The sequence below is a fragment of the Podarcis erhardii genome (genome assembly GCF_964252035.2).
Source record: "Podarcis erhardii genome assembly, chromosome: 8".
In the NCBI taxonomy this organism is placed as follows: domain Eukaryota; kingdom Metazoa; phylum Chordata; class Lepidosauria; order Squamata; family Lacertidae; genus Podarcis; species Podarcis erhardii.
The window spans coordinates 77,111,465-77,132,812 of NC_138499.1; the positions used below are offsets into that span (position 1 = coordinate 77,111,465).

Genomic DNA, 21,348 nt, shown 5'->3' on the forward strand with positions numbered 1-21,348 from the left:
GTTTCAGCGATCCACAACCCCAAAAAATGCAACCTGAAGCAGCTGTAATCCGAGGTATGACTGTACTGACATAATATAAATTGCTGTCCAATATTCTACCCTCATAGCATGGAAAGGTATAAATGAGGAGCAGCCGGATTATCCTCTTCTTTGTATACTGCCAGGATATGTCAGAATAAGATGTCAGAATAAGGAGTGGTGAATCATTCATAGATGTAACCCAGTACAGTGGTACCTCAGGTTACAGACGCTTCAGGTTACAGACGCTTCAGGTTACAGACTCCGCTAATCCAGAAATAGTACCTCAGGTTAAAAACTTTGCTTCAGGATAAGAACAGAAATCGTGCAGTAGCAGCGCAGCGGCAGCAGGAGGCCCCATTAGCTAAAGTGGTGCTTTAGGTTAAGAACAGTTTCAGGTTAAGAACGGACCTCCAGAACGAATTAAGTTCTTAACCTGAGGTACCATTGTACAGCACTTCATGTGAGCTTATGAATTACAATAGTATTAAACTGTGCTCTGGGAGATCCTGGGATTTTTTGGAAGCTTATCAAGGCTCTGAGAAAATCCAGTGTTGGCTAAACATTCCTAAAATGTAGCTTACATAGCACTACTGATCTTTCTCTGCAATGTCTAGACACTAGGGGAGTGCTCCAACCAAAAGGTTCAGTTTGGATCTAGATTTAGCACTTTAGAAAACAGTCTTGGGTGGCTGCCTCATTCAGCTTAGGATCTGTCTGAGCCTGCTTCCATTCACTATTGGGAAATTTTTAAATGGTTCTAACCTTTTTCGCTTTTGACAGAAGTGGATGGAATTTGAAAGCATACTAGCCCTTGTGCAGTGGATAAAGCCTGTGCTGGTTTTAACCTTTAAAGCCCTATATTGTAGCCTTATTGGAATTCATAATAATAATAATAATTTAATAATAATTTATTATTTGTACCCTGCCCATCTGGCTGGGTTTCCCCAGCCACTCTGGGCGGATTCCAACAAGGATGAAAGATACACTAAAATGTCACATATTAAAAACTTCACTGAACAGGGCTGCCTTCAGATGTCTTCTGAATCTTAGGTAGATGTTTATCGCTTTGACATCTGATGGGAGGGCATTCCACAGGGCGGGTACCACTACCGATTGCGTAATTCACCGATTGGGTCTGCGTTGCTCTGGGACAGGAGGAAGGAAATCAAACGACACCTGAGGTTGATTCAAAGGAAGAGTTTATTCTGCTCTCCAGATAGCAGAAGGCACTTGCGTGATCAAGTCCACAGCAAGTCCAAAGAAATGACAGGTTTCATGCAGTTTATATACCCTCCAGGCATCCTCTCCCCCTTCCCCAGCCACGTCAACTTGTATGCGCAGGTTGACATCACATATGTTCCTGCTCTGGTATTCTCAACCAAAGAAAGATCTTCCTTCCTGTACTTCTGACCATAAAAGGATCTTCCTCTTCCTACTCTTATCTGGGAAGACGTCATAATCGCCGGGAACACGCTTTTGGCGTTTTCCCCGGGCATTGGTCTTGTGCGTATTTTGTGGTCGGCACATAAGATAAAGTTCTGACATGTTTTCGTTGTTCCCCAGGGGAGCCAAGGCCATCCCTTGCCTGTCCTGATAAAGGACAGAACTGTTTATGCAGTTGTGTCCTTATTATGGTTTTGCTCAACAGTTCAAGTTTTACGCATTTAAAAGTGCTCTCTTTTGAAAGAACAAAAAGGGGGGGGGGTTGAGTCAGTTTTTAAACTTACTACACAGAAACCCATTCCTTCAATATGGCCTCGGACCTTCGGACCTATGGGACCGCTTCTCCTGGTATGTCCCATGGAGGAACATACCAGGAGAACAAAACAAACAAACAAAAACATCTTGGACGTCCCGGGCCACAGGGAGGTTAGGCTGGCCTCAACCAGAGCCAGGGCTTTTTCGGCTGCGGCTCCTATCTGGTGGAATGCTCTGTCACAAGAGATTAGGGCCCTGCGGGACTTGACATCTTTCCGCAGGGCCTGCAAGACAGAGCTGTTCCACCAGGCCATTGGCCAAGGCATAGCCTGACCCCCTCCTTTGGCAATCCTCACAGAACTCTAGCCCAATGGTTGCCATTAATTTGATTTGAACTGATTTTATAATGAATTGATTTTAGAATGCTGTATTATTTTACTGTTAGCAGCTCTGAGCCCGGCTTCGGCTGTGGAGGGTGGGATATAAATATTATTATTATTATTATTATTATTATTATTATTATTATTATTATTATTATTAAATTACAGGCAGATAAGCTGGGGCTTCTGTGCTGGGCGCAAAGTTGATTTTGGATGTTTGAAAGAATAAAAGAGATTTGCTTCTGAGGAAAAATCATTCCCTTTTATTGCAAGTTTGACTTGCCAGTTACAACCAAGCTCTTTCTCCACCCTTTCCCCACCCTAGTGCTCTCCATTCACACCTTGGCATTCTAATGAAATTCCTTTTGTTTCCAGTATATGTAGTCAATAAATGCTTGCCTTAAAAAAAAAATCCCTGGGTGCACACCATAATGAGATGCTTTGCATACACCTACAATATTCTCATGATTTCTACTCAATATTGATCCAGAGCAGAACTCCAACGTATAGTTAGCAGAGTAAAAACTTAAACACGTTGCAGGATTCCCAAAAAATAGATCAGATGCAGTCTTTACTGTTAATGAAGGCAAATGAGCATAACGGTCAGAAATCCAATACATTCAGGATTGGCACTGTCCATAAGAAATCCAGTTGCAGCAGACTTAACTTAAACTTACAATAACTTATAATAAGACTAAACCTTAACACAATATACAGAACACCACACCAGAAGGAAAGAGATAGAAAGAGTGAAACCCAGGCTCCTTTTGGCCTTACTACAATGGTACCTCTGGTTACGTACTTAATTCGTTCCAGAGGTCCGTTCTTAACCTGAAACTGTTCTTAACCTGAAGCACCACTTTAGCTAATGGGGCCTCCCGCTGCTGCCGTGCCGCCGCTGCACAATTTCTGTTCTCATCCTGAAGCAAAGTTCTTAACCCGAGGTACTATTTCTGGGTTAGCGGAGTCTGTAACCTGAAGCGTATGTAACCTGAAGTGTATGTAACCCGAGGTACCACTGTATTACAGTCAGCATGACCTTGACCAGGCATAGGCAAACTCGGCCCTCTAGATGTTTGTTCATAAAAACTTGGGCGTCACACAAATTTATCTTATGGTGTTATTTGAATGATGCTGCCCAGGACACCACAGAAATGTTGTCATGTCAGTTGTGGGCAGGTTGAGAGCCTCAGAGCTCTGCCACTAGGCAACTCGTGAAAAGTTCATGAGAAGTTCAGGCTGTTTTCCAAGCTTGTGAAAGCTTGAGAAGTTCCTCCCAATAACCCCCCCTGTCCTTTTCAAGAGGAGGTGAAAGAGAGCATAGAATAACGAGCCCATCAAATGATTTTTAAAGCAACCACTTTCACCATCTTCTTCCTGATCCTCTTACATCTTTGCAGCCATGGAAGTGTCACATGCTGATCAGACTCTTCTGGTCACCTTACCAAGTAGGCCTTTGACACCAGAGGTGGCCAATATGTGGCCTTCCAGATGTTGTTGATCTTCAGCTCCCCTCATGCCTCTGACCTAGTGCCTATGCTGTCTGGGGCTGATGGGAGCAGGTCTCCATCCCTATTCTACACATTACAAAGGAGACATAAGGTTTCCCTCCCTCACCAAGCTGCCAGAACAAACATGTCATGTCTCAGTCCAATCTGGGAAGTGTGATTTAGGTGGCCACATGATTCGTTGCCTTTTTAAAAGTTTACCTGCCTTCTCCCAAATGTGTCAGAAAGCTTTAACAGGTGGTTGTTAAATTCTTTCCTCGCACAGCATGAAATGATTCTGGTTGTCTCTTTACTAAGGATCCAATAATTACCCTTTAAAATAAGGTATTTATTTTTATTTTGCTTGGATACCGACATTTGGATGTCCTCATGCTTGCATTTTAGGAAAGAAATATTTTTCTCCAAACACAACGGAAATGTCACAGTTGCCCACATCTCCCTATGTGTCACCCTCCCTGCATGTACCTGCAGAACATGAATGCTACACGAAATGTAATGCGTAAATTGCCTTTAAATGTTTTGCAGACATTAAAGTGCAGGGGCGGGTGTGTATGTTGTGTTTTATACATTCCCGTGTGATAAAATAAGCCTGTAATTAAGCTAATGATGCCACTGCCGAAAGCTGTGCTACTTGTCAGCTCCCAGGAACACGGATGAGCTGCCTTGCATGTTTACATAATTCGCAACTTAAAGAGCTCCCAAGCGACAACATCACTTGCCTGTTGTGTAAAATGCACAAAGAAGCCCAAAGATGTATACATGCATTTTTATGCGCCATCACTAGTGACCTAGGAATAAAGCAGCAGCAATCACACAATGGCCTTACTATTTTCAAGGGGTGTGCATCAGTTCTGTGCGCAGCCCAAACTGTGAGGTGAACACAGGAGATTTGGGCAAGGTTTCCCTATGCCTGAGTCAGTTTTGCAGCATTAAGAATGCGTCTCAAGGCAGATCAAGGACTCCCTAGAGCCGGCATCCCCAAACTCGGCCCTCCAGGTGTTTGGGGGCTACAACTCCCATCATTCCTAGCTAACAGGATCAGTGGTCAGGGATGATGGGAACTGTAGTCCCAAAACACCTGGAGGGCTGGGCTTGGGGATGCCTCCCCTAGAGTAGCAAGTCCCTTAGACAGGCTTCACCCCCACTCCTCCAAAGGTTTGACCATGCCTGAAAATTGCATCAAATTCTGGCAGAAAATAAAGCAGCCTTTGGGTTTCCTTGTCTTTTTAAAAGCAAATTTCAAAGTTGCCCTGTACAAAAAAACCAAAAAACTCTTGGATAATTTGCCAGGCTTGTGTACTTTGAAGGTGTTCCTGTGCCTACAAATTTCATTCAATTATGTGAAAAAGCAAAAAAGGTTTCGATTTCCCATTATAGTAAACGAGGGGGTGAACAGTGCTTTATTTCTGAGAGATCTAATAGATCCTAAATGATGAATCATAGAATCATAGAGTTGGAAGAGACCACAAGGGCCATCGAGTCCAACCCCCTGCCAAGCAGGAAACACCTGCTTGAGATGAATTCTAAAGACACAGAGTAGATCTGAAGCAAATTAGGTCTGTTTCACAAAGCTACCGATACAAGTTCAGTCTTAAAGCTTTTGCATAGCACTAATATTTTCAGCCCGGGACGTGGGTGGCGCTGTAGTCTAAACCACTGAGCCTCTTGGGCTTACTGATCAGAAGGTCGGCAATTGGAATCCCCACGACAGGGTTAGCTCCCATTGCTCAGTCCCTGCTCCTGCCAACCTAGCAGTTCGAAAGCACGTCAAAGTGCAAGTAGATCAATAGGTACCGCTCCAGTGGGAAGGTAAATGGTGTTTCCGTGCACAGCTCTGGTTCGCCAGAAGTGGCTTAGTCATGCTGGCCACATGACCTGGAAGCTGTACGCCAGCTCCCTCAGCCAGTAAAGCGAGATGAGCGCCGCAACCCCAGAGTCGGCCACGACTGGACCTAATGGTCAGGAGTCCCTTTACATTTAATATTTTCAGCTAGGCAAGATACTTTGGGTCCGAGGGGTAATAAGGAGTACAAGTTTAGGCCTATGTTTTAGTTGGACAAACTCTAGTATCAAGGTGCTGTTTCATGGGATTGGCCATCTCTATAAGTGATGGAAAGGCTGCTAGACTCCCACTGGAGACTTGGAGACAACTGGAAACACATAAAAAGACAACTAGATTGCAAGTGGTATAAGATTTAATCTGACTGATTTAGGCTCATCTGTAGGCCCTTGACGTGTCAGTGGTGGTGGCAAAGAAAGTTTCCATGTTTAGCTGAGCTGTTCTGGGAGTTGAGCAACAACATGCAGAGTTCCGTGGAGTTGGAGGCCAGCCAACTAGAAGAGTATCTAAGGTGTACTTGCCTGGAGGCAGAGTCAGTATCCGAAGTCAGGTCCAGTCCTAGGGGCAGATGAACAGCAATCCTCATGGGCATATGGTCCAGGGATCAGGGAATCCAATGTTCATGGGGTCAAGGTTCAAGATGAGCAGGAAGCAGCAAGGTAGGGCCAGGAAATACAAGCGTCCTTACCAGCATCTGACTGCTGCTGGAGGCTCTGCTCAAGAAGACTGAAGCCAGCTGGTTCTCATCAGCACCTTCTCCTCTGAGTCCTTGAAGGCTAATCAGCTACAGGTGGAGTCACTCTGTCTTCCCCTCCTTCAGGCAGGCAAAGCTGACTCCCAGCCCATGACACTGAGTAATGAAGGGACATCTATGTCTAAGGGACTATCCACGAGGCGGCTACTGATTTCTAGGGTTGCTTTGATTCCTTTTTTTTGCTAATCAACTAGCTCAAATTCATAGAAGTCCATACAGGTCTAAGCCCTGAATCATTTTGGCATTGTCCCCGGTTTCTCGAGGATGGGGCTAGTCCAAGGCACTTTGCTGACTAAAGGCAAAGGACAAAATAGTATCCCAGGACAGAGATTGCCCAGCCTCTGCCAATATTTTGTGGGGTGATCTCTGTAGCGAGAACCAGAGACTTTAGCTCCTAGGTGATGGTATGAGCACACTGATAAGGTTCAGAACTGCTCTGCATTTTATAGCATTTCTACAGGGGTATAAAGTTTACCTCTAGCAGAGGGCCTCTGACTGCTGAGCAGGCTTTATGGCTCCATATCACTTGTGCTGTTGACCGTCGTATTTAGTGCTACTGTATTAACTTGGTTTCCTTGTTAGAGCTTTATTTTACTGGAAGCTACCTCAGGATTCAGAGATGTGAGATATAAGCAGACAAAATAAATGGTAGCATGGTCCACAGGTGATATGTAGTCTACTTACCTGGAGCATGCCAAATTTTAAAAGGGGGACCAAAATGTGAAGCCATTGACTGAACTGAGACCAAATGTTGTGTGTGTGTGTGTGTGTGTGTGTGTGGTTTTCTAGCACATGAGACATGGTAATTGGCTTACCAATGCCAGGATGCCTGTGTTATCAACATCTTTTGTAAATTACCACTGTTAAGCGCTTGCCACCATCTGTCTTTTTCTGCATTTCATTTTCCTATGGCTTCACTGTTTATGCTGTTTTTCCTGCTGCAAGAAACTAACAAGGCTAGGTAAAGGTAAAGGGACCCCTGACCATTAGGTCCAGTCGTGACCGACTCTGGGGTTGCGGCATGACTAAGCCACTTCTGGCGAACAGAGCAGCACACGGAAATGCCGTTTACCTTCCCGCCAGAGCGGTACCTATTTATCTACTTGCACTTTGATGTGCTTTCGAACTGCTAGGTTGGCAGGAGCAGGGACTGAGCAACGGGAGCTCACCCCGTGGCGGGGATTCGAATCGCCAACCTTCTGATCAGCAAGTCCTAGGCTCTGTGGTTTAACCCACAATGCCACCCACGTCCCTTTAACAAAGCTAGCACTAACTACAGTATGCCTGTGAAGTAGTGGGGAAGGTAGTGGAAAGAGTTTCACTACTCCTCTTCTTCCACAGACATGTAGATCCGTGACAGAATTCTCAGTACTGACTAATCGTTGTTGGCATCCATCTGTCTTGGGAGACAATGGAATGTGCCTCCAGGGATAAAGTTAAACTGCTGGAGAAGCACAGCACCTGCTGTGGCTGCAGAGACTGGTAACTCATAACTGCTGCCTCACATGTTGTTTTTGCTGTGTTAGCAGCACTGATGTGACCTCCCTGGCACACAACCCAACTGAGTGTGTATGGAGGTCCTGGGCTATCCAGACGACAAGACATCCCTGCTTGGCCCATCTGATGTAGTTCAAAGGAAAACAGAGCAATATGTTTAGCACCAGCTTGGCTGCAGGAGGTGTTGGGAAAAGGTTTACAAGGCGCCATCCAACCATATTAGGGGCTCCACATTTGTGAAGGGTTTACTCCCTGGCCTTTTCTTTTCTCCTGCAAAGCAGCAGTTACAAATCAGATATAACTAGCTTACCATTAATTTAAATGCAGCTAGTGGAACTGTACCTGTTTGGTCATTGGTATGAGTCCATTAGGAATGAAGAATTAACAGAGAGGTTTTAAACCTAATCATGGTTCATGTAATTATTTGATAATTGCCTCAAAAGCCAAGCTTATTATATAATTGAATTCCAGGAAAATTGATTTCCTATGTTTTTCCTTACGGTCAATGAAGCAATATTCTGGTCTCACCAACAGATTTAGGGGGAGGGGAGTTCCACTGTGTTCAAGTGCCATAAATCAGCAAACAAAGATTTTTACAGTTTTCAGTAATTATAAGTAACAGCAATACCAGCAGGGATCCAAATTCATCATCATAGCTCCAGAGTTCAGTTCAGTTCCTTTCATTTTACTGCAGACTGGAAATGCCAGATGATCAGTCTTAAATTCCAAATGAACTAAATATATGGGCATTAGAATCTCCCTCCCTCTTTCAGAGACTGATAGAGAGAATGAGAATATAGAGTACTGTGACTTCACAGTATAGTCAGACAGCATGACTTCCCAACAGGTTATTCTGCTTTCCTTTGAACACACCTTCTAGGGGACTGTTAAAAGTCCTGATGGCCTGTGATAATTGGGGTTTTCAGAGCCTTCCATAGAATGAAACGTTCCTTGAAATGAATGTTGTGGAAAGCAGCAGGAGACAAATCTAGCTGTCTCCATGGTAGCAAGGCCAGGATGGGAGAGTGGAAGCAATAGATGTACAGTATCTCCTTGATCTTCTTCTTACATCTGGAAATGTGGTAATCTCTACAACAGGAGTGGGGAATCTGTGTCCCTGCAGACATTACTCATAATCCCTCATTGTTGGCCATGCTGACTGGTGCTGATGGAATTTGGAGTCCAACGACATCAGAGGACCACTGGTTTGCCACTTCTGCAATAGAAGTAGAGAGAAATAAGGGTAAAGAAGGAAGAATATGGGAAAATCCCATGACATGCCCCTGGTTACCACTGGTCGGCAGTTTGAATCCCTGCGATGGGATGAGCTCCCGTTGCTCTGTCCCAGCTCCTGCCAACCTAGTGGTTTGAAAGCACAGCAGTGCAAGTAGATAAATAGGTACCACTGTGGCAGGAAGGTAAACGGCATTTCTATGCACTCTGGTTTCCATCGTGGTGTACCGTTGCACCAGAAGCAGTTTAGTCATGCTGGCCACATGACCTGGAAAGCTGTCTGCAGACAAACGCTGGCTCCCTCAGCCTGAAAGCGAGATGAGTGCCACAACCCCATAGTCACCTTTGACTGGACTTAACCGTCCAGAGGTCCTTTACCCTTTTTTTTACCTACCATTGCTGATGATGTTGCAAACCCCACTAGGGTGTAGGGAGTGCTACTTACCTGTAGGGACTCTTCAGATTTCACCGGGCTGTCACTAAATTCATTGCACTGCTTCTCCATGCATGAGAAGCTATTAGAATACGCACACAAACCTTTTAAAAACTTTTAAGAACATGAGCTGAGCCTTCTGATTCAGGCCAGTGACTCATCTAGTTCAGAATCTTGTTCTCAGAAAGGCTAACTAGATACCTAAAGGGAAACCTACAAGCTGGACCTAAGCATAAGAGCACTCGGTACCCCCTGCAGTTTCTATCAACTGGTTTTCAGAAGCTGCTTCTTCTTCTTTGGCAATCACTCATAGCCGAATAAGATTGTCTTCCATAAACATAGTTTTAACAGTGAGTCCGTAAGTGACTGTGGAGGCCAATTCTGGATCCACACATCTTTCCACAGTGGGGACATAGGTTTTTGCCAATTGCCATGGGACTTTTGGGGTTTGGTTTTGGGGTGGGTTTTTTGGAAGATTCCTCTGCATGAATTTGTTTTGTGTGTGTAGATCAGTGCATGCTGACCAACGCACATTCTTCACAATAAGGCTCTATTCCAATGGCATGAGTATCACAACAACCAGTAGATTCTTATATGCTGCTGCCTTCATCCACCTTCACAGCCATTGTAACATACCACTTGTTATCTTTCGCCTGTCGAGAACTTCTTGGATCATTCTTCGTTTAGCTCCTCCCCTTTGACCTTACCGCCTTGGGTGACCCTGATGGGAGTACGAAACTCCCGGCGGCTTCGCTCACAAAGGTCATAGGAACGTGCAAGCCCACTCACCACGACAAGGTGATGATCCAGCAAGTGAGTATTCAGAAGCATACTGGGTCTGACAGTGGAGATGAAGTATAGCTTACAGGGATAGTAGCCACTGATAACCTGAGCCAGTTGTATATATTTCTAATAATCCAATTGTCTTTTGACACACATTCTTTGCCATGCTTATTTACCAAGCTATTTTTCTAGAAAAAGACGTGATGGAATGCACTTTGAACACCTCCCTTGTTCTCTTATAATGGCCATGGCACCCATCTGAGAGGTGCTGGCTGGGAGGGGGGAAAACCCCTGCTTATTTCAGTTTGTGATTCTGTATGATCACAATAATAGAGATTATTGTTGTTGTATTCTGCTGGGCCCAAGCAGCACAGTGGTTTAACCCACAGCGCCACCCACTTACTCATCGAAAGGTCAACAGTTCAAATCCCCGCAACAGGGTGAGCTCCTGTTGCTCTGTCCCAACTCCTGCCAACCTAGCAGTTCAAAAGCACCTCAAAGTGCAAGTAGATAAATAGGTACCGCTCTGGCGGGAAGGTAAACAGCGTTTCCGTGCGCTGCTCTGGTTTCGCCAGAAGCGGCTTAGGCATAATGGCCACGTCACCTGGAAAAAAACTGTCTGCGGAAGCGGACAAACGCCAGCTCCCTCGGCCTGTAAAGCGAGATGAGTTCGCGACTGGATTTAATTGTCAGGGATCCCTTTACCTTTTTTTATTCTGCTGAGCAACTGCCATTTAAGGATAGAGATGAAGAAGGAGGATGTTGCTTATATATTTGTCATTAATTGACATTTTTACCACTATACTAACATATGGCATACGTATATAGAAACTGCCAGATGTCAAGGAGTCTAACTAGTACACCATGTTCCTTTCTTTTCTCAATGCTAATTCATACCCTGTGTAATATAAGCCAATGAACCTTGCAAAGCATTAATGCTTGATAACTGCAACCCGTTAGAAATCACTTCGTTTTGGTTTCGTGATTTTCATTCCTTAGGATCAATACAGCAAGCACACACACAAATCTGTCCAGAAGCCAAACTACTGTGGTGTGGCTCAAGAAAGATGAGAGAGCAGACAATTTCATTGCTGTCTTTCAATCTGTTTTCCCCCCAGGGTGTTGGGGGTTGCGAGTTATTCTTATCCAGTCTCTGGCTGAAATATTTTAGAATCACTTGCCTCCTCCCTTCTTTAGTGGAGAGCGTACCATCATTCATCTGGTGCCACAAAATTGTAAACGGCCAGTGCCTTTGATGTGTACCTCACTCTGCTCTTGGCTTCTTTCCTACATCGCAAAACAGCAATAGATTACCTGTGTGAAATGATTTAGCTTTAATGGGTTTTTCTTTGTCTCCCTACACCCAATAAGATACCTTCTTCCTGGCCTCCCAAGATGCATAGGATAGATACATCGTCATTCTTTTGGAAAGCAGTATTGAATTATTATATGATTAAAACAGTTAATGGATAGAATCAGAGAGAGAGAGAGAGAGAGAGAGAGAGAGAGAGAGAGAGAGATTGCCACAGTGATTGAGAGGCTGTTTAGGGCTTTCTATCAGACCATTGGTCCATCTAACTCAGTCTACAGTGGCTATCAGCAGGTCTCCAAGATTTCAGTCAAGGGTCATGCCACCCTCCCCCTTGAAGATGCTGAGGATTAGACATAGAACCTTCCACATGCAAAGCAGAATCTCTTCCACTGAGCTATTGACCAGTGCATGCTACATAGCAAACTCTGTGCTCCACAAGGTAGCCTTCTGCTCTCAGGTGTGGTGGACAATGCTGACCCATTGCCAGATCTGAAGTCTTCTTCTTCTTTGGCAATCACTCATAGCTAAGTAAGATTGTCTTCCATAAGCACAATTTTTACAATGAGTCCGTAAGTGACTGTGGAGACCAGTTCTGGATCCACACATCCTCCCACAGTGGGGACATTGGTTCCCGGGCGGGAGTTGATCACAGTGAGGGTTTGCCAAGGGTTAGCACATTTCTTCATTTCGTCCAGAGTTTGAGCATCTTCAAACCCCATGACACCTTTTGGTAAAGGCTGTTTTCCAACTGGAGCGCTCGCAGGCCAGTGTTTCCCAGTTGTCAGTGTTCATACTACATTATTTTTAGATTTGCCTTGAGAGATTCTTTAAACCTCTTTTGTTGACCACCAGCATTCTGCTTTCCATTCTTAATTTGGGAATAGAGTAGTTGCTTTGGAAGATGATAATCAGGCACCCGTACAACATGACCAGTCCAACGAAGTTGATGTTGAAGAATCATTGCTTTGACACTGGTGATCTTTGCTTCTTCCAGTACACTGGCATTAGTTCACCTGTCTTCCCAAGTGATATGTAAAATTTTTCAGAGACACTTTTGATGGCATCTTTTGAAGAGTTGGAGATGGCATTTATAAGTGGTCCACATTTCATAAGCATACAGTAAGGTTGGTAGTACAATAGTATGCCACATGGCAAGCTCTGTACTCCACAAGGTAGTCTTCAGCCCTCAGGTGTGGTGGACAATGCTAACCCATTGCCAGATCTGAAGTAAGGCTACCTCTGCACCATGCATTAAAGCATTCCTATGCCAGTTTAACAGGCATGATTCCCCTCTAAAGACCCACAGCAACTGTGGTGATTTAAAGGGCTAAGTGTTGTTAGGAGAACCCTCACAGAGCTACAATTCTGTGGCTGTGACCTAAAAGTCAGCTGCCAATCCTGTTGGCTTCTGAACATGAAATGGGTGGGACACCATCTTGTCCTTTGCCTCAGGCATCAAAACATGATGGACCACTTACACTTTGTATTAATAATGTTTACATTGGTTTAACATCACTAGTATTGGAGTGGTGTGAATTCAATAGAAATGCTTTAATATAATAGATTGGTGAGCCACTTTACTAATATTTACATTCTGTATTTTCATATCACATAGGATACTTGGGGAGGCAAGATAGCTGCCGTATGCTGACAGTTGTCCACAGCACACTTGCTATGTCATAAATTTATATTTAAAATATAGGCACACAGGCCAATTTATTCTGAATTAAACTGGGTACAAAGTCAGGCAAGTTTCTGCACATCTTCACTACCAAAGGAGGATTAAATCCATTTTACTGCCATGGCCTCTCCACAAAGGACCCTGTGAAGGACCATTGTTGTGAGGGTATACTAAAAATGTAAGGGACCAAAACCTCCTCCAAGAATGACGTTTCGCGGTGAGGGAAAACATCCATGACAATGCAGGTAATTTTAAATCAGGCTGAGGGTACACCATTTGAAGTTAGGGGTCTGATTTAAATGTGTATATATGTCATCAGAGTAGATCTGTATAGAAGACTTCTGAGTATTGTGGACTAGGGTCATTCTGAGTCTGAAGCATGACTTCATGGTGTGAAGCTGCAGAAGTGTCCGTAGAATTGAGAGAGAACTATGCTACGAGCAGCAGCAGGAAGAGGAATCACTGTACCCAAACTGAATTAACCCATCAACAAAAAGTGGCACTCGTAGGTCTCATCACATCAAACTGCTGAGATACAAATCGCCACATCAGCACTTTGCCAGACCAGCAATCTTCTCAGCAAGGCTTAGTTATTAAGTTGGAAATTTGCAAGCCTAGCTAAACAGCATAACTTGCCAGACCCTTTCACGAAATGCAGAATGTTAGGTAAGCAACAGTAGGTGCTAGCAAATAAAAAAACCAACAACAGTTCTTTATGAGTGGCAGTCGTACCATTGCACAAAGCTGCAGTGCAGAGATATCTGCTTGCCATTTGGATCCCCTACAGATGTCAAATTAAACAAAACTCCCTTTCCAAAATCAAAAAAGGAAAGCAACCTAAAAATCAGCAGTACACTGAGAAAAATGAAGTCAGCACCAAGAGTTCTATATTACATGTCGTAGGAAGTGTGAGGATCTGTGTCAACACAAGCGCTGATTCCAAAACGTAAGGTAATATTACAGAAAAAGCAGTAGCTGTGAGCATGTCTTTATATGCAAATAGGCCTTCATTGCTGCTGGTAGTTATTCTGTGTTAATTATTCATGCTTGTAATGGTTCTAGGGGTTGCTTGTGCGTAAGTTGCCGCCACTCTTGGCTTGGTTGTCTGGTTGAACCCTTTCTGTCTGGACAGCCCTTCACTTCGTGGCTGTCTCAGTCACTGGCAGAATCCGTCAGTGGGCATTTTTTGAATCTCTTCCAGCAAAGAAGTTCTTTGACGCCAAGTCTCCTCCTACTTTCCCTACGTGGAAGTCTTCTGCGCAGGGAGGGAGTGGGCAGCGGAGTACCCGTGCTCTCCCCGCTGGTTTCTGGCGAAGAGTCTTGGAGCCTCCTCTCCAAATCCCTTCTCTGCCCCCCTTCTCCACTGGTGTTATGCTGATTTCCTTCCCCAGCAGATGGGCTGCCTCTCTCCCTACTGGGACCCTCTCTGGCATCCCTCTGGAGCCTTCCCTCTGCCTCCAGCTCTGATGGCAGTTCCCTGACAATGCTCATTGTCATTATTTGATGCACTGATATCCCAATATTTTTTCCAAAAGGGAGAACAGAAAGGCAAGCATACAATGATTTCCATTGTGATAGCCTAGAGGTCATTGCTACCTTTCTTGGTGCTTGTTTGCTGACAAAGCTACTCTCAAGCTTGGTTCATCAGGCTTCAAGCCTATCAGTAATCATCTGGGAATAGGAATGTGTGGATTTGATTCAGGTCACATTTAAATGTTCACTGTCCAAAATTATATGAGAACTGAAACACAGCCATCCTTTGAAATTCACACTTCTCTGAATATTCAGTTCTTCACAGAATTTGCGAGTCTCCAGCAAGGTAATGTGTACATAAATCGATAAAGTGTGCATGAAAATGCATATATTGGTATACCAAAAAAGACATTGGGTTAGGGAAAATTGCTTTGCAAAAATGTACATGTCGGGCAAAAATGCTTAAAAGCATATGTACGTTGGGAGTAATTCACACCAAAATGGTATGAATTTTCAGGATGACTTTTATGGGGGGAAAGTCCACAATCACAATCTGTTGTGGAAATGTAGAGAATTAAACCTAAGACTGGAAAAATGCCAAATCCATGACATCTGTTTATAAATGCTCATTGGACCTTTATAAGCAGAGGTACAGGAACTCAGAAAATAGGGAATCAGAGTTTACTGTACAAGCCAAACAATGGAAAATTGCTTTAGAATCTATATGGAATGTTTCTCTAGATTGGAATTTGAGACGGATCCAGCAAAAATGTTTTTTTTTTTCAAGTATTTTGGACTCCACAGCATTTTGTATAGGAAGGCGCTATCTAATCTAGATAAATGCTGAAGGTGTGCGGAAAAGGCCTCACTGAGGAATATGATGTGAGCATGTTCAGTAATACATTTATTATTATTATTATTATTATTATTATTATTATTATTATTATTATTTGGTCTGAAGTTCTTGTCCATATAAATTTCCTACTGGCAAAATATTTGATATTTACAGAGGTTCGTGAACTTTTAAATTATATCCCTTTTGACAGCAGGACAACAAAAGTTGGTGCTGTGAACCCTTACAGTTGCCAAGAGACATACACTTTGAGCCTGGAAGGATAAACCCCCCACTCAGTGGTCTGATGACCTCACTGCCTTTGCTGCATTTGATTTTTTTTTTTTAATAAACAGTTTTGTGTGGATATCTATATGGATGTCTGGAGGCCTTATATTGACTTAAATGTTTAATTTTAGAGAGAGGTATGGACGGCTGTTGTATTCTCAATGTGAGGTAACAGTGCGTATTGTTGTGGTGGTTTTTCCCTGTCTTTTTAAAAAACCTGTTTTTGCTCTCCCCCCCCCTTCTTTGTTAAATTTGACATATATAAAAAACTGATTTGTGAGGATTTGTGCATCCCTACCTGGGAGTAAGTTCTATTTGGTGGGTTCCTGGATGAAACATCGCCTCTGGATCCAGTCCAGTCCAGCTTCCACGCTGGTCATGGGACCGAGATGGCTCTGGTCGCCCTAACAGATGATCTCCGCAGGCAGCTGGATCGAGGCGGGTAGGGGCTGCTGATTCTTCTAGACCTGTCAGCAGCCTTCAACATGGTCGATCACGAACTCCTGGACCACCGCCTTGCCGATGTGGGGATCCAGGGCACAGTCCTTCAATGGCTGCCCTCGTTTCTCTCTGGTCAGAGACAAAGGGTGGCGCTTGGGGGGGAATTGTCATCGTGCCACTCCTTGGTGTGTGGAGTGCCTCAGGGTGCAATACTCTCCCCAATGCTTTTCAACATCTTTATGCGCCCTCTCGCCCAGCTTGTCCGGAGTTTTGAGCTGGGCTGCCATCAGTATGCTGATGACACCCAACTCTATCTGTTGATGGATGGCCATCCTGACTCGGCCCCAGACACACTGATCAGATGTTTGGAAGCTGTGGCTGGATGGTTACGTGGGAGCCAGATAAAGTTAAATCCTTCAAAGACAGAGGTCCTTTGGCTGAGATGGGACAATATGGGATTGGGGGGGCAACTCCCATCTCTTGTGGGGGTGCAATTAGTGCCAGCACCGTCCGTTAAGAGTTTGGGTGTAATCTTTGACACCTCCCTTTCCATGAAGGCGCAGATTGCAGCTATAACAAAGGTGGCATTTTTTCAACTCCGACAAGCTAAGCAGTTGGCTCCTTACCTCTCTCACCCTGACCTAGCCACTGTGATCCACGTGACGGTCACTTCCAGACTGGATTATTGTAACTCGCTCTACGTGGGGCTGCCCTTGAGACTGACCCAGAAACTCCAGCGGGTGCGGAATGCTGCGGCGAGACTCTTTACAGGGTCCTTGCTGCAAGATCACATTCACCCGGTGCTATACCAGCTGCACTGGCTCCCGGTGGAGTACAGAATCAGGTTTAAGGTGCTGGTTTTAACATTTAAAGCCCTATACGGCCTAGGACCCTCACACCTATGGGACCACCTCTCCTGGTATGTCCCACAGAGGAACTTGCAGTCTTCAAATAAAAACATCTTGAAGGTCCCAGGCCACAGAGAGGTTAGGCTGGCCTCAACCAGAGCCAGGGCTTTTTCGGCTGTGGCTCCAATTTGGTGGAACACTCTGTCACAAGAGACAAGGGCCCTGTGGGACTTGACATCTTTCCGCAGGGCCTGCAAGACAGAGCTGTTCCGCCAGGCCTTTGGCCAGGGCCCTTTGGCAATCTTCACAGAACTCTAGCCCAATGGTTGCCATCAATTTGATTTGAATTAATTTTATAATGAACTGATTTTAGAATGTTGTATTATCTTATTGTTGTTAGCCGCCCTGAGCCTGGCTGCAGCTGGGGAGGGCAGGATATAAATAAAATTCTTTATTATTATTATTATTATTATTATTATTATTATATCCATTGACTTCTATGTAGACCCATATAGGATGGTGCTTTAAATTCAGAACCGAGGAGGTGAAAATACCTTGAAAAATCTTTCTACATTGAGTACATTTTTATGCCACCATCCTTTCTCCAAGGAGCTCACATTGGTGTGCTTTATCCTTCTGTATCATGCTTACAACAACCCTGTAGGGCAGGGTCGATGATGTATGGTGCAAAGTCACCCTGTAAGACATGTCTGAACAATGACTCCTCAGTCTGAGACAGGCACTCCTGCCACTCCAGCCACTGCAATACACAAATTTATATAAAGCCTGATATAATCTCAATAAAAGAATCTCCATGATTCTCAATGCCTCACCCCTGAACCAGGCAGCAACATTAGATTCCCACTAGATCAGATTCCAATCTAATAATAATAATAATAATAATAATAATAATAATAATAATAATATATTATTTATACCTCACCCATCTGGCTGGGTTTCCCCAGCCACTCTGGGCGGCTTCCAACAAAAGATTAAAAATACATTAAAACAGTCATAAAAACTGCCTTCAGATGTTTTCTCAAAGTCAGATAGTTTTTATTTCTTTGACATCTGATGGGAGGGTGTTCCACAGGGCAGGCGCCACTACCAAGAAGGCCCTCTGTCGGGTTCCCTGTAACTTTGCTTCACACAGTGAGGGAACCACCAGAAGGCCCTCGGTGCTGTTTCTGGGTTGAACAATGGGGGTGGAGACACTAGAAGTCAGGTACAAACCAAACGGGGTTCCTCCCTAACAAACTGTCTGATTTCTGCTGACCATCTCCTACCTGTACTTGCAATCCACACCCAGTGACAGAGTTCCTTTTCTAAATGCTTTTTTCCCCATTGAGTTGTGCGCTGTTGGAAGAACACCAAGACCTCCTGTCTGAGCATGCATAGTGACCATGCTAATGCTGTATTTGACTGGACCAGTGATGGGGTTGCAATATCTTGAAGAGCAAAAAAGAGGACTGCTCGAGCTGCTGCCAGCCTGAGCTGGCAAAAGAGCCCGAAAAATCCAGACATTTCCTTTAAAATGTGAAAATTTGCCCAGATGGGGATGTTGGCTCCCCAAAAGAGGACATGTCCGGGTTTTCCCAGACATTTGGCAAGCCTTTAAGTTCAAGCCAAGCTCCCTCTATATATGGACCACAAGCATAGAGAAAGGAGAATATGGAGAAACTGTTTGCTTTCAATATTGATGTTTCTCCTCCTTGCAGCTACAGCCCAACAGATGGTGCTGCTCACATCCCTGATATCTTAGGAGGAAGACAACAGCTGATTGCTACAGAATCAAGTTCAATTAGGCACTTAATGATCTGGACTCTTCCGTTGTGATAACAAATTAGAGAAACAGAAAGAGACCGTGAGCCGCTGTACATATAGGGAAAACACAGCTGAACATGGCAAGGGCACACGGGGAGAAAAATCAAGAGGGAATCTGTGTAGTGAAACTTGAAGCAGCTCCTTTACTCCTCATTAGGTAGGCAGGTTGGTTAGGATTACATGTGTATTTGGGCAAATCGTACTTGGCAAATGTATGTATTGATATAAGATCCTAGATAATAAAAAGGGAACAGTTGTGTGTCAAGGTCCCCAGGTCCACCCCAATGACTCACACATCACACAGAATTTTTTGTTTAAGATTTTTGGCATAATTTTGGCCACAACTTTATTAAAATACAAATTTGTGAGTGGTTGCTTAGGCATTGGTTGCGACTATCTGCCCCCACCATGGGGGACAGACTGACATTCCGCACGATGCGAAAGTCAGAATAGGGGAATACACTTGGGGGTAAAGCGGAGCAGGGAACCTGCCCTCACCCCAAATGCAACCAGGAGATCATTGCTATGGCCCGAGCCCCCTTGACAGAGTGGACAAGCAATAGTTAGCCCCCAATTCCTTTAATGGAATCCCTTGCAGCAGCAGCATTAGAGGGGCAGGCACAGCCAATCCATGCCCCTCAACCAACCAAACCATAAACCAATGCCTAACCGCAACCTTACAAGTTGTGACGATTTGCTACGCAGTAGGCAAAAACCAAATGGCCCCAGCCAATCAGCCAGATGGACAAAATTCCTACCAGGCCCCCACTCCAAAGCAGGCGACCCCATGACAGGCACAGCAAGGTCAATGCAAACAACCCTATTCTAGGGAGGGAGGGACGGGCAATCCGATGCACGGGCGAAAAGAGGAAGTCCTAACCTCGTGCAATGAGTTTTAGTATTTCTGGCTGTCAATCAATAAATGGCAACATTAACTTCTTCCCAACAACAAGGGAAGCCCCAATCGCATCAGTGGCCAATGATCAGTTAGCCCGCCCCCAACTTTGGAGTGTCCTGGCGGCCCCCACTGCAACACATGCTCTCCATGAAGGAGAACACACTTTACAGGATTATAACTCAAAATGCAATCCCTGGTGCCTTTCTGGTCTGGTCCTGAGCAGGATGGCTCCTGGAAAAAAAGATGGTGAAAAGAGGAAAGAACGATCAGCCATCAATGAGGTGGTTATTCAGGAATATACTATAAACATTCACAAATGAATCCATTGCCTGGGCTTCAAGAAGTGGGCTCCTCGTGCGCTCAAGGAGATTCAAAAATTTGCAATGAAGGAGGTGGGGACTCCTGATGTACGCATTGACACCTGCTTGAACAAGGCTGTCTGGGCAAAATTATTATTATTATTATTATTATTATTATTATTATTATTATTTATACCCCACCCTCCCCAGCCAAGGCCGGGCTCAGGGCGGCTAACAAGCAATAAGAAAAACAAGTTGAATGAATACAACTTAAAAACAAGATTAAAATACAACAATTAAAATATTGAAACATTAAAATATTAAAATGCAGCCTCATCACAGGAGGAGAAAGGAAAAAGGAAAAAGAAAGAGGGGGAGGGAATCAAATCGGCTCAAAGCCAAAGGCCAGGTGGAACAACTCTGTCTTACAGGCCCTACAGAAAGAAATCAGATCTTGCAGGGCTCTGGTCTCATGAGGCAGAGCGTTCCAGCCAGTGTTAAAAAGGCCCTGGCTCTGGTTGAAGCTAATCTAATTTCCTTAGGGCCCGGGACCTAAGGAAAATTCCTTACTACAAAAGACGTAAGGAATGTTCCTTACTGTATCTGTGTGCATTTATCCAGAAAACGCAATGAAGATGAGGATCCGCCTAATAAACTGTATACACTGGTCACATACTTGCCAGTTACCACTATCAAAAGCCTACAGACTGTTAATGTGGATGAAAATGAATCTTTCATTACAATAAAAATGTTATGACATTTTTAAAAAAATGCAATCCCTGGTGTGAAATGGTCTGTCTACCACTCTCTCATTTGAAGGGACAGCATCATACTTCACATAACCACATGACATCAAACCCCACATTTCATGCCAAATGTGACTTACAATGGCCATCATACATGGAATTTGACCTTCTCTAAGCACAGGAAGGGTCGTGGATTGATGGTAGAGCATCCGCCTTGCATGCAGAAGGATGGTCCCCATTAGAAATTTTCCAGAACTATGTGATGCTACCAGGACCATCGTTGTAACTTGCCCCTCCATACACTGGGGAGAAAACCTATATGTGGTGGAAGACAATATAGTCTCACTCACTGTAGTCAGGATTGGAATAGGGCAGTGAAAATAGGGTGAAAGATCTGTGAAGCTTCCCTTCTGCTTCAGTGGAAACTGCCTTAATCCATTTCAGATACATTTCCTGCTCCTGGGTTTTTTTAGGTTGTGCCATCAACTTACAGGATTGCAGTCAAAACAATGCTAAATCATTGTCCCATCAGCACAATGGCTGTCCCCTCCTCTCAGTG

At 44.3% G+C, this 21,348-nt stretch overlaps 1 long non-coding RNA gene across 1 annotated transcript; it reads left to right on the forward strand.

Moving 5' to 3' along the window:
- Positions 1–8,590: 8,590 nt before the first annotated feature.
- On the forward strand, positions 8,591–13,697 carry LOC309348182. Its single transcript, XR_014159276.1, has 3 exons — positions 8,591–8,738; positions 10,052–10,177; positions 13,460–13,697. It is a non-coding gene; the product is annotated as an uncharacterized lncRNA (long non-coding RNA).
- Positions 13,698–21,348: the final 7,651 nt, after the last annotated feature.